Consider the following 10,597-nt stretch of genomic DNA (forward strand, 5'->3'; position numbering starts at 1 on the left):
CCTACCCTGCGAAACACAGAGCAAAAGCCAGAGTCTCCTCTTGAAACCAGGTTCCTGCTCTGGAGCTACTCAAGATCATAGTTTGTTTTCCTCCAAAACGAACTGTTGCAAGACAAATACCTCTCTGCAGACCATTGAAGTAGGTCACATTAGGCAGGGCTCTGGAGAGTCTGACACTTCCCCATCAGCAGCAAGCACTGCTCTGCTCACTTCTTTCCCTTTTCTCCCTCTCTCCCCCATCCCTCCTCTCCTTCCATTGCTCTAACTCTGCAAAAAGGGGACTCTGTGAAAGGGAAACATCTCAAGGAAAGCCCGTGCTCTGCTTTGGCAGCTGGAAGAATCAATGCTAACACGGCCCCTGACTGCAGACAGCGACTTGCACTGGCACAGCATCATCAGCCGGGCAAAATCCTGATGGGCTTGAGCAGAGCAAGTCAGAGCTGGACAGGGATGGAGCCCTGTGGGCCCCAGGGAGCAGGACTGGGGTATAAGGACTGTAGTATAAGGTCAAACATTATTTAAGAGACAGTCATCAGGCACTGGAGCATCCCAAGGGATTCTATTCACTGTTCTCCAGAGCTGCTGGACAGACACAAAGAGTCCTGCTGCCCGTGCCAAGGGGGGTGACCAGGGACACCCCAGCTGGGCTGCTGCCTTTCCTCAGACTTAAAGGATGATCCCATCTCCTCCATGAGGGCACTCCCAGCTCCAGCATCACTTCCAGCACTGCTGTCTGCCCCTTCTCCCTCCCAGTGCCATCTAATGGGATGCCTGAGCCAGGACTCCCAGTTTGTTTTCCAGTTGGGAGTGATCAGCACAGTGGCACCCTCAGGCAGCTGAAGGCTGTAATGCTGCAGGGATGTTACACCCCCCCAGCTGCCCCAGACAGACACAATGAGCATTAGTTAAACACAGGTACTTGTTTCAGTTCATAGATTAGCACCAGCCTCCCCTCAGCCCACAGGATGGGCAGATAAAGCAAAGTTTGTGTGATTAAATGATAAAATCTGAACATCACAGACTAAGCTGGCCCAGGCATGGAGTTATAACTGACCAGAAAAAGGCAACAGGAGATTTTTTTTTTTTTTTCTTCTCTTCCTTGGGCACTCTGCAGAGTTCAGGCAATAAACCCACTCTCCTCTCCCTGTAAGGGCTGTAACACAGTGGAGCCCCACTGCCTCCCTGCACCCAGCAGTGCCATGGCATAAACCAGAGGGTAATAGCAGGAATATCTAAGGGCTTTGAGCAATAGGAGAGAGTGATCCCAGAGCCAGCAGCTCTCAGGCTCTCCAGTGGGACAGAGACAAAAACCTCAGGACCTCCTGCCTGCAGGAGGGACCACAGCCCCAGCACTGTGTCCCACTCCCAGCAATCATCCAAAATCTATTTTGGGACTGTCTGGTCCTGAGCAGGGCTCTGCAGCTCCAGCCCTTGAGGAAATGCAACCAGGATTATACTAACAAAGAGCAAAATTAATTCACTGGCTTGATGCTGTCTGAATTTTGAAAGAATTTCATTCTGGATGTTTAGGAAGCTTCTGTCTCTTGCAGATGAGCTGCATGGATTGCCAAATGTATGTCCTCTCAGAGGGAAAAATGAGGTTTATTTCTGTTACAAACCTACAGGACTTATTTCAGTTTTACATACTTCCTTTCTAAATGGAAGCATTTTAGAGGAAAAGAAAATACTTCAAAAATCCTTCCCAAAAAAGTGATTCTGAAAATGTTTTGATCTGATTGATCTATCAAGCAGTGGCTGAGGGAAAGGAAAAGATGACAGCTGCTCCTTTTGTTGCATGCTGTTCTGATTAGCCTCAAATAAGATGCTCCCTGTCACCCCTGGCCCTCCACGCAGGGAATGCACAGAGCTCTGTAGGCTCCACTGAGGACAGCCCATGTGGGAGCAGTTCTCCTTCTGCTGGAGGGAAGAGATTTCTTTTTGCCCAGGACTGTTTGGAAAACCATGGTTGGATTTAAATTCAGAATAAAAATAATAAAAGTTCAGAGAAGGTTTAAGGGGTGTGGATATAAATATGCTGCTAGCAATAACTTTTCTTGCTTCTTTCCAGTGCTGTGAGATGCTTTTCTCTCTCACGAAGATTGTAGCAGAGTTCTATAAACTATGAACACCTGCAACCTTGTAGAACTATGTTTATGGTACAGTAGGAAAATATTTTGACAATGGATGTTTTAGGATTTTAGCCAATAACCCCAAGGGGTGCCTGATCCTTTGACCAATTAGACTATGAACAAAAAAAGTTTATAAAAGTTGGAAAATAATTAAATAGATCAATCTTGCTGCGCAATTCCTGCCTGCTGGATCTCTCTTCTCCTCCCTACCACTGCAGGATACAGCAACAAAGGGGTCTTTCCAAGGGCTCAAAGGTAGCTTTAGTTGTGATCAGCATTGTCTGTCTGGGAGCAGAATCAGGAGCATTCACACAGGGAAGAACTGTGGAGTTTCACAGAATCCCAGAATGGTTTGGGTTGGAAGGAACCTTAAAGCTCATCCCATTCCATCCCCTGCCACAGGCAGGGGCACCTTCCGCTATCCCAGGCTGCTCCAAGCCCCATCCAACCTGGCCTTGGACATTTCCAGGGATCCAGGGGCAGCCACAGCTGCTCTGGGCACCCTGTGCCAGGGCCTCCCCACCCTCACAGGGAAGGATTTTTTTCCTAATATCCGACCTAATTCTGCCCTCCTTCAGTTTGAAGTCATTCCTTCTTGTCCCATCTCTCCAGGCTCTTGTAAAGAGTCTCTCTCCATCCTTCCCGTCAGCTCCCTCCCCAGCACCCATCTGCCTCTGGCCCTGTGTCTGCTTTGACATCTCTGACTAACCTGCCATTGGTTCCAAGGACATTATTGATATTCCTTTCTCATATGAAAAAGCTGTGCCACAGCAGAGAGCCAAACCACCAAAGCCAGCAGGGTCCTCACCTGACTTAATGATGCAGAGCAGGCTCTCTGTGAGAGGCAAGAAGGATTTCTCCAAGGCTGTGGCTAAGCATGAGCCTGCACACACCTTTGATGGTGCTGCCTGATAGGGACTTCACATTCCCCTGCATCTTTGGGATCCTTACTATGTGTTTGAAAGAATTTTTCTGTCACTGGGAGAACACAAAATCCTCTCCTAGATATTTCCAGGCAGTGAAGACTTCCTTTCCAAGCTCTCTTTTCTAGGCAGATGATCCAACTGCTGGGAGTTACAGATTATTTTTTGGTGCCAGAGGAGCTGAACAAAGGCCAGAATGGAAGAACTCAGCCACATTCCCCAGTGAGAAACAAGTTTGGCTCCAGCTCAAAACTCTGCTGCTCAGGTCCATCCATGGCGCTGAGGATAATCAGACAAGGAACTTGTTGGAATCTTAATTCAGAAAAAACCTGAGAGCCAGAGCTAATGGCTAAGTAATCCCCACATTAGACCTTTGACAAAGCTGAATGGGAGAACTGAGCTGCCAAACATTTCCAGTTAAATGCAACAGTCAGGTCAGCATCTGGGGTGAGGGCAGGGATGGGACAGAGGGCTGGGGGTCTCTGAGGGCAGCTGGGACAAGCAGCACTTCCAAGGCTGTGTTAAACACGGCCACAGCACAGTGAAATACGGTCCTTAGTGCTTCATCTTCACCTCTGTGCATCTCTTTTCCTGAGGACGGGGGTAGCTATTCCATATCAACCCTGGTTGCATGGAAAGGACTTTTCTTTGCTTCTTTTCCTTCTTTGTGCCTCCTCTATCCCAGCCCCTCTGCTCCCACCCAGGAGCAGAGGGTGATTTGTTTGTTGGCTGGAATGAAACCCACTTAATGATGAAGTCCATGGCTAAAGCCTGTGGACATCAGGGCAGCCTTAATGAAATTTCTGTGCCTGAAACACATTAGTAGGCACGAGCTGAGACTGGAAAAAAGATTAGACTGCTGAAGAGCTGGCAGAGCTGGAGCTTTCAGAGTGAAAATCAGCAGAGAGAGCAAGGCAGAAAAAGGAGCCAGACACACAAGGGGCTGCTCTGGCTGTGCTAATGTCTTGTCTGCCTGAGCCACCAACCTTCCCCCATGCTCATGCCTGTCCTTTTCCCAAATCCCTTCTGATCTCTGGCTCTCCCTGTGGGCCTGGACAACCCTTACACGCTCCAATGGGTCCCCTCCATCCTCACTGGCCTGCACCAGAGCTGGCAGAGGGGATGAGATCCTGTGATGATAAAGGCAATAACCTGCAGGTTGTTTTGTCAGACAGAGGAGCCAAGGCTCTGGGAGCTCTGTAGAGATTCCCTTGAAGGGAAGGCTTGCGTGCTTTTGCTTGATTTCCATTCCAATTCTGTCCTGGATTTTAGTCCATTTTACACTTGGGCAGCAGAGATGCCCAGGGGCCATGTTTCTGTGCAGAGAGGAGAAGGGAGGTCAGATACAGGGAAGCCCTCAGGCTGTGTTAATGTCTCCCTGAAGACAGGGAGCTGAGCAGATGGCATCTCAGAGCCCAGCAATGTGCTCACACCAGCAGCTTTTATGACCCTTCAGCTGATGACATCATGCAAGTCACCTCCCAAATTTACACCGGGCAGCCTGGGGACAGGGGAAGAGAACATGGCTGGGAAGTCCCTGCAGTGCAAGAAAAACTTCACTGCTTCGAGAGGAGCTGGCAGCTCCTCTCAGTCACTCAAAGCTTCAGAGCCAAGGCTGTGCACACTGGAACCAGGGAGCCAGCTGGGATTAGGAATGGGGCACCTTCCCTCCTGGACACCTCTGTCCAAGTGGCTCCAGAAATGCTTGGTGCAGTCAGACGTGGATCTGGGGGGTGATTTGCTGGGAGCTGGGTGGGAGAGGACTTCTCTGTCTGGTGCCACACAAGGAGGTGCCCCCTTCAGGGCATCAAGGCCTGCTGGCACAGCTGGCTTTGCCCAAATCACCCAGGGACCCTGAACTCCTGGGATTTGACACAGCCACAGGCTTCACTCTGGTAGCAACATTAACCCTGAGTATGGAGTGACAGGACAAGGGGGAATGGCATCTGACAGAGAACAGGTTTAGATTGGATATTAGGAAGAAATTCTTCCCTGTGAGGGTGGGCAGGCCCTGGCACAGGGGGCCCAGAGAAGCTGTAACTGCTCCTGGGTCTCTGGAAATGCCCAAGGCAAGGTTGGATGGGGCTTGGAGCAGCCTGGGATAGCGGAAGGTGTCCCTCGTTATGGCAGGGGGTGGAATGGGATGAGTTTTCCAACCCAAACCATTCTGGGATTCTGATTTGCACACTTTCTCTGTGCCTTGAAATGCGGCCATCAATCATAGCATTGAAAAACCCTTTAAGTTCTGTTGCCTTTCTTTAAAAAGCAATGAATAATTATCAAACCATTGCAGCATTGGTCCTTCAGTTGCTCTATTTTTCTTTAATTCCTGGCTCTGACTGTCTCCCAGAAGACAAACGTTTGACTTTTCTGCTGTACCCTTTCAGATGCGTTACAGACCTGTGATCTTGTCTGTGCTCTTAATGGCTTTGTCAAGAGATCATTTCTGCTCAAGCCTGGTTAGTCTTAATAAAGATTAAATAAAGGCATAAATACATTTGTGGTTTCCTTTTTGCTGGGCTGTAATTTGACTAACAAGTTAAATTAATTTGCAAGCTAATAATTATTTGGTTAGAAGTCGATGGAAGGAAGTTTAAGTTGAAAATGGACTTTTCATGGAAATAAAAGAGGAACCAGTTTTTAGAAATATAAACTGAATGTGGGAAACAGGATGAGTGACATTTCAAAAATCCTTTCTCATTAACTGGCTTTAGCTTTCAGTATATGTCATTTTTATCCCCATTTGTAAAGCTAATATTTCTTTCTGTCACAACTGTTGGGCAGACAAATCCACAAAGCCAGAAAATGTTGGTGATGGAGTTACAAAAGCAGGGAGATCATCAGGAAGATAACAGTCCATTTTCAAAGCTTGAATCCCAGAATGAGTTACTTTCCCCTGTGATCTCCAAATTCACATCCAGGAAAACAATGTTCATGCTGTGCTGCTACAGAGCATTTTGTGGTCTAAATGGAGAGAGTGTTTTGGCACTCTGTTTTCATTTGTTAATTGACTCCTCTCTTACTTAAGATAGGAATTGGAATGGTTGGTGATAAATGGATTACACAGCGCTCTTTGTTTCAGCGCAACGCCTGTGAAATAAATGCAAATTCCTCCCCACACCACCAGCAGCACTGCAGCAGGTAAATGTGTGCAGGGATCTGGGTGTTCCAGGGACCTGAAAGTCCTTTCATCTCTATCACTGGTGTTTAACTCAATAATTACCTAAAAATGTGAATAAATAACTCATGGAGCACAATCCAGAATCCACCACTGATTTTCCTGCATGATTTACGTTAATTCAGTCTCTGTGAGGGCTCACTGAAGTCCCTCACTCTCACATATTTTCCTCATCAGGTCTGGCTTCAGCATGAAGGATGGAGAGTCTCCAGTTTCTGCCCAGTGCCCAGGATCCTGCCTGCAAGGGAGATTTAACTGGTGGGACACGTATCCATACCCACTCTGGTGAGTGGGATTGAAGTTCTTCCTTTTCCCAGGGGAGCATTTCCACCAGGGGAGGCCTCAATAGCTTTTTCAAACAAAAAGAGGGAGCCTTGCACAACACTCTGGCCTGCACTCCCAAAGATTGCCAAAGAGGCCTTTGCACTCTCTAAACTTGACCAGAAATTCCCATTCTTTGGTCCTGCTCACAGGTTTCCTGTTTTAGCACTGGTATTTTAGATCCAAGTTCCAAAACACATAGTTCAGTTCACTTCAGGTGCTTAAAAAAACACAGATCTGTGCCTAACTCTGTCCTTTATACTGGTTCTGACCGTCAGAAGCCAGAAGGTGCTGGCAAGCTCTGCTGCAGCTCCATATGGTTGCTTTGTGGCTCCCTCTGCTCTTTAGAGGGGAAGGAAGACATGTTCTTGCTCCCATCCAGGCTCCATTGCCAGGCTCTGATCTTCCAAATTATCACCCTACAAAGAGACCTTTAACAAGGGCTGGCTTGTCCCCTCTGCTGGGTCTCCAGCAAGCATTACTTCAGTGTCAGAGCTGCAACTCTGCATTTTTCTGCCTCCTCACATAGGATCTTTCTGCTTCTTACTCACTCCTTCCCCTCACTCCCCATCCCTCTCCTCTCTTTCAACTCATTCCATCATTTTCACTGAGGAGGATCTCTCCCGTGGTTTTTATTGCCAGCCCATGTTGTCCTGACATGAAAAGCTAATTCAAAAGGAGACAACTTCTTCAGAGGGAATTGAAGACTGCAGCCATATTCTCAGCTTTATGTGGGATCAGAAATTGACAGAAAAACATAAATCATAAGAACTAGAGCTGATTTGCAACAGGCAGAGCTTACAGTTCCTGGCACAACAGCAACAAATTGGAATTTGGCTTGTACTGAGTGAGAGCCCTTCTCACTGATCCCTCTAGACACCGATCACAGTGGGTAGCGAGAACCAGGCTTGGAGATGGACTGACAGATGTGAGTGGCAAGAAAAGGGCTGAGGTTGTGCCCCACTTCACCTTACAGCCTCTGCTCAGAGAAACTGTATGCTAAAGATTCAAACACATTCCGCTTTTCCATCTTACTACTCATTGTTTTAACTCCACCAAAGGCTGAGTTCATGGGAAATGAAGTTTCCCCCTTGCTGTGCGTATTTCCAACTCCAATTTACTTTCCTCAATAAGTCTTTATAAAAAACCAACAACAACAAATCCATCTCCAAATAAACTTTGCAGAACAAATAAACAAGGAAAGTCCTTGTTGCTTCCACCAGCGACTGCACAGGACTGATGGAGAGATGAGACAATGCTGTAACTCCCTGAGGGATGGCTGATGTGACAGCAGAAGCCAGGCAGAAGGAAGCAGAAGTGGTGTTGAGAAAAAAGAGAGAGGTTTCTGCAGACAGGAGGGGGCCTCATGTCGATGCTCAGACTTGCCCTTGCCAACACAAAAGGAGATGCAAGAGCCCTGGAGCTCTCAGCTCACACCAGAGCAAAACTGCAGGCAGGGCTGTGAAATCCCTGAGGACAGAAGGAAGAGACACTTGCCTGCAAAGAGCTTCACTGCACCCCTTGGAGCCTGGGTGAAGGTGGAAGAGCTTCTGAAGGTGCCATCTGGCTGACAACTGCTCTGGCACTTGAGTTGGCATTTAAATTCAGGGGAAACTTAGGCAAAGTCTCAGGCACCACGTTCTCCCTCCTCCCACATTTCATGACACCCCACAGCTGAGCCTGGGGAACGAGCCCTGCTGACCCCATCCCCTCCCTGTAGCTGATCCCAGACGCACCCAGGAAGAGGTTTGGCCCCTAAATGAATTCTGCCTGTGGTAGGCAAAGTCCTGAGAAGCTGTAATTTGTCATTCACCACAGCTGCTGCTGCAGACACAAAGCCTGGCCCACAGGCTCAGCTGAACCTTCTCCCCTTCTCCTGGGATCTCACCGTCCCTTTCCTTTCTCTAGCACCTGAAGTTAAATAAAAATGGTAGGAACAAACACTGGGAAAAAATACCTCTAGTCAGATCAATGGATTTCATTTTTACAGCAGTCTTAAAAGTTTCCTTTCTCTTTAACAGCATTTGTTTTGATTTTCTTTTGGTTTTCATCATAATAAAGTTACAACCTGAAAGAAGGGGATAAAAAACCAACTTTCAAGCAGGGTTTTTCTTGGTTTCTTTTCTCACTTAAAGCTGCCGCAATATTTAGAGTTGCTAAAATGAGGAAAAATTGCCCTTTTATTCTCACAGAAAGCCTGTTTCAAAGAATCAGCATTTTTCAATGAAAAATGGTTTGTTGAAATTTCCCAACAAGTGCTTTTCCTGAGAGCACTGAGCATAGTCCTGCTAATGCTTGCTTTCTGTGTGGAGGGTGTGGATCCCGCTCAGCCCTCACAGGAGGTGTTTGTGGGTATCAGGTCAGATAAAGGCTACTTGAGATTTGGAGCAGGATTTCTGTCTTGGACATCCCATTTTCCAGACACTTCTGCAGATGTAACCTATTATTATAATCTTTTTCACTTTTCCCCCTTTCCCAAACATTGTTTTTTACCTGCAGCAGGGGAGGCAGCCCTGTGTCCCAAATCCCAGCAGGGATGCTGTGCTCCTGCAGTGCATTTCTCCTGGAGATGCGAGCTATCCTCCTGGGTGTAGAATGGAACAGACACCCCCCCTCTTTCTTCCAGCTCTGACAAGAGCCTCTGCATGGTCAGACTTTTCCAAAACAAAGTGCAGACCTGTCCTTGAGGCTGTGAGGGTCACTCGACCTGGTAGCTGCTGTGGGAGCTCCTAACTCAAGCTAAAATCCTCCTTTTTGGGGTTTGGATAACCATGCAAGGTTGGAGTGGCCAGGGCACATCTTCCCTGCAGGATGATCCATACCACTGTCCATTTTAAAGTGCTGGAGTGTTGAAAAGAACGGGATTGAATCCTTGGAACAGCCTGGCTCCCTGGCCCCGGCCCTGCCTCCTGCCTCCACGAGCGGCTGCTGGCAGAAGATGGAGCCGGTCTGCAAAATGAGCATCTCCATGGAGATAAGCTGGGAGCACAAGAAGGTCAGAGCCAAAGCATCAGGAGCAGCAGAGGAGTTCTTCAAACTTCATTTCCTTCCAGAGAAATCACTTGATGGAGATTTGTTGAACGTGACACCTGGCTGCCTCACGTTGCCGGCTCGAACAAGGAGACAAAAGAGGGAGCTAATTGTTTCCAATGCATTCAAGTTTAATATGGTGCATTTTTAATTAGGGCTGGAAAGGGGAAGGGAATCAATTACCTCTCTCAGGGGCAGACACCACTGGAAGGTGATGCCGTGTGGAGAAAAGGAATTGTGGCATGATGCTGAGGCTCCCTGATGGAGAGAGACCAGGGTGCTCCTTGTGTGCCAGGTGCTCTTGGTGGCTCCAGGGAGGCTTGCCACGAAGTGGCACTGTGACACCATCCATGAGGACAAGAGCAAGGGGAAGGGCGGCTGAACCACCCTGCCTTGGGGTGCGCTTGTGCCTGGGGGAACTTTACAACCCTATGGGATCATCTGCTCTGGAGAAGGAGATAAAGACACTTCAGAGCTCTGTGAACATCCTTTCCCACATCTCTGGTGGGATCTAGTCCCCTTCAAGACATCCTATTCCTTAACTGAGCAGGATTGTGGTAGCCCATTAACTGGTAGGTGCTTGGTGCCCTGTCATGGGGGAGAGGAAAACAAAGGCACTTTCATGGATGGGATGCAGATCTCTGGAGAATTCTGTGCCTGTAGATCCATGCCAGGGAGCTGGAATTGAAGGGCTGCCAGTGAACAAACACAGCAATCCCAAGGACTCTCAGAGAAGCAAATCCCCATGGCACAGTGTTGAGACAAGCACACAGAGCGAGGAGCTGCTATTGCTGAAAACTTATGTTCAGATTGCTCAGCAGAGCGAAGCTGAAGTCTCCAAGGAGCTCAATTTCATGCCTTTAATGAGAATTTTATTTCCTACAGGAAGGAGCCAAAGTCCTTCAATTCAGTGTAATATTTTGCAAGAGCAGATGGGTCTCAGGATCCTTCATTCTCAGAACCCTCAGACTCAGTCTTTGCCAGGCAGAAATCACAGCACATCCATGTCCTTCAGC

At 48.0% G+C, this 10,597-nt stretch overlaps 1 long non-coding RNA gene across 1 annotated transcript in view; it reads left to right on the forward strand.

Annotated features, from left to right (window-relative positions):
* The window catches only part of LOC108449498, a 22,911-nt gene that overhangs the window by 1,958 nt on the left and 10,356 nt on the right, over positions 1-10,597 (forward strand). Inside the window, exon 2 of the long non-coding RNA XR_001865662.1 lies at positions 6,408-6,515. This is a non-coding gene — a long non-coding RNA (uncharacterized LOC108449498). The remainder of the gene's footprint in view (positions 1-6,407; positions 6,516-10,597) is intronic.

Source organism: Corvus brachyrhynchos, unplaced genomic scaffold (assembly GCF_000691975.1).
Source record: "Corvus brachyrhynchos isolate BGI_N302 unplaced genomic scaffold, ASM69197v1 scaffold59, whole genome shotgun sequence".
Lineage (NCBI taxonomy): Eukaryota > Metazoa > Chordata > Aves > Passeriformes > Corvidae > Corvus > Corvus brachyrhynchos.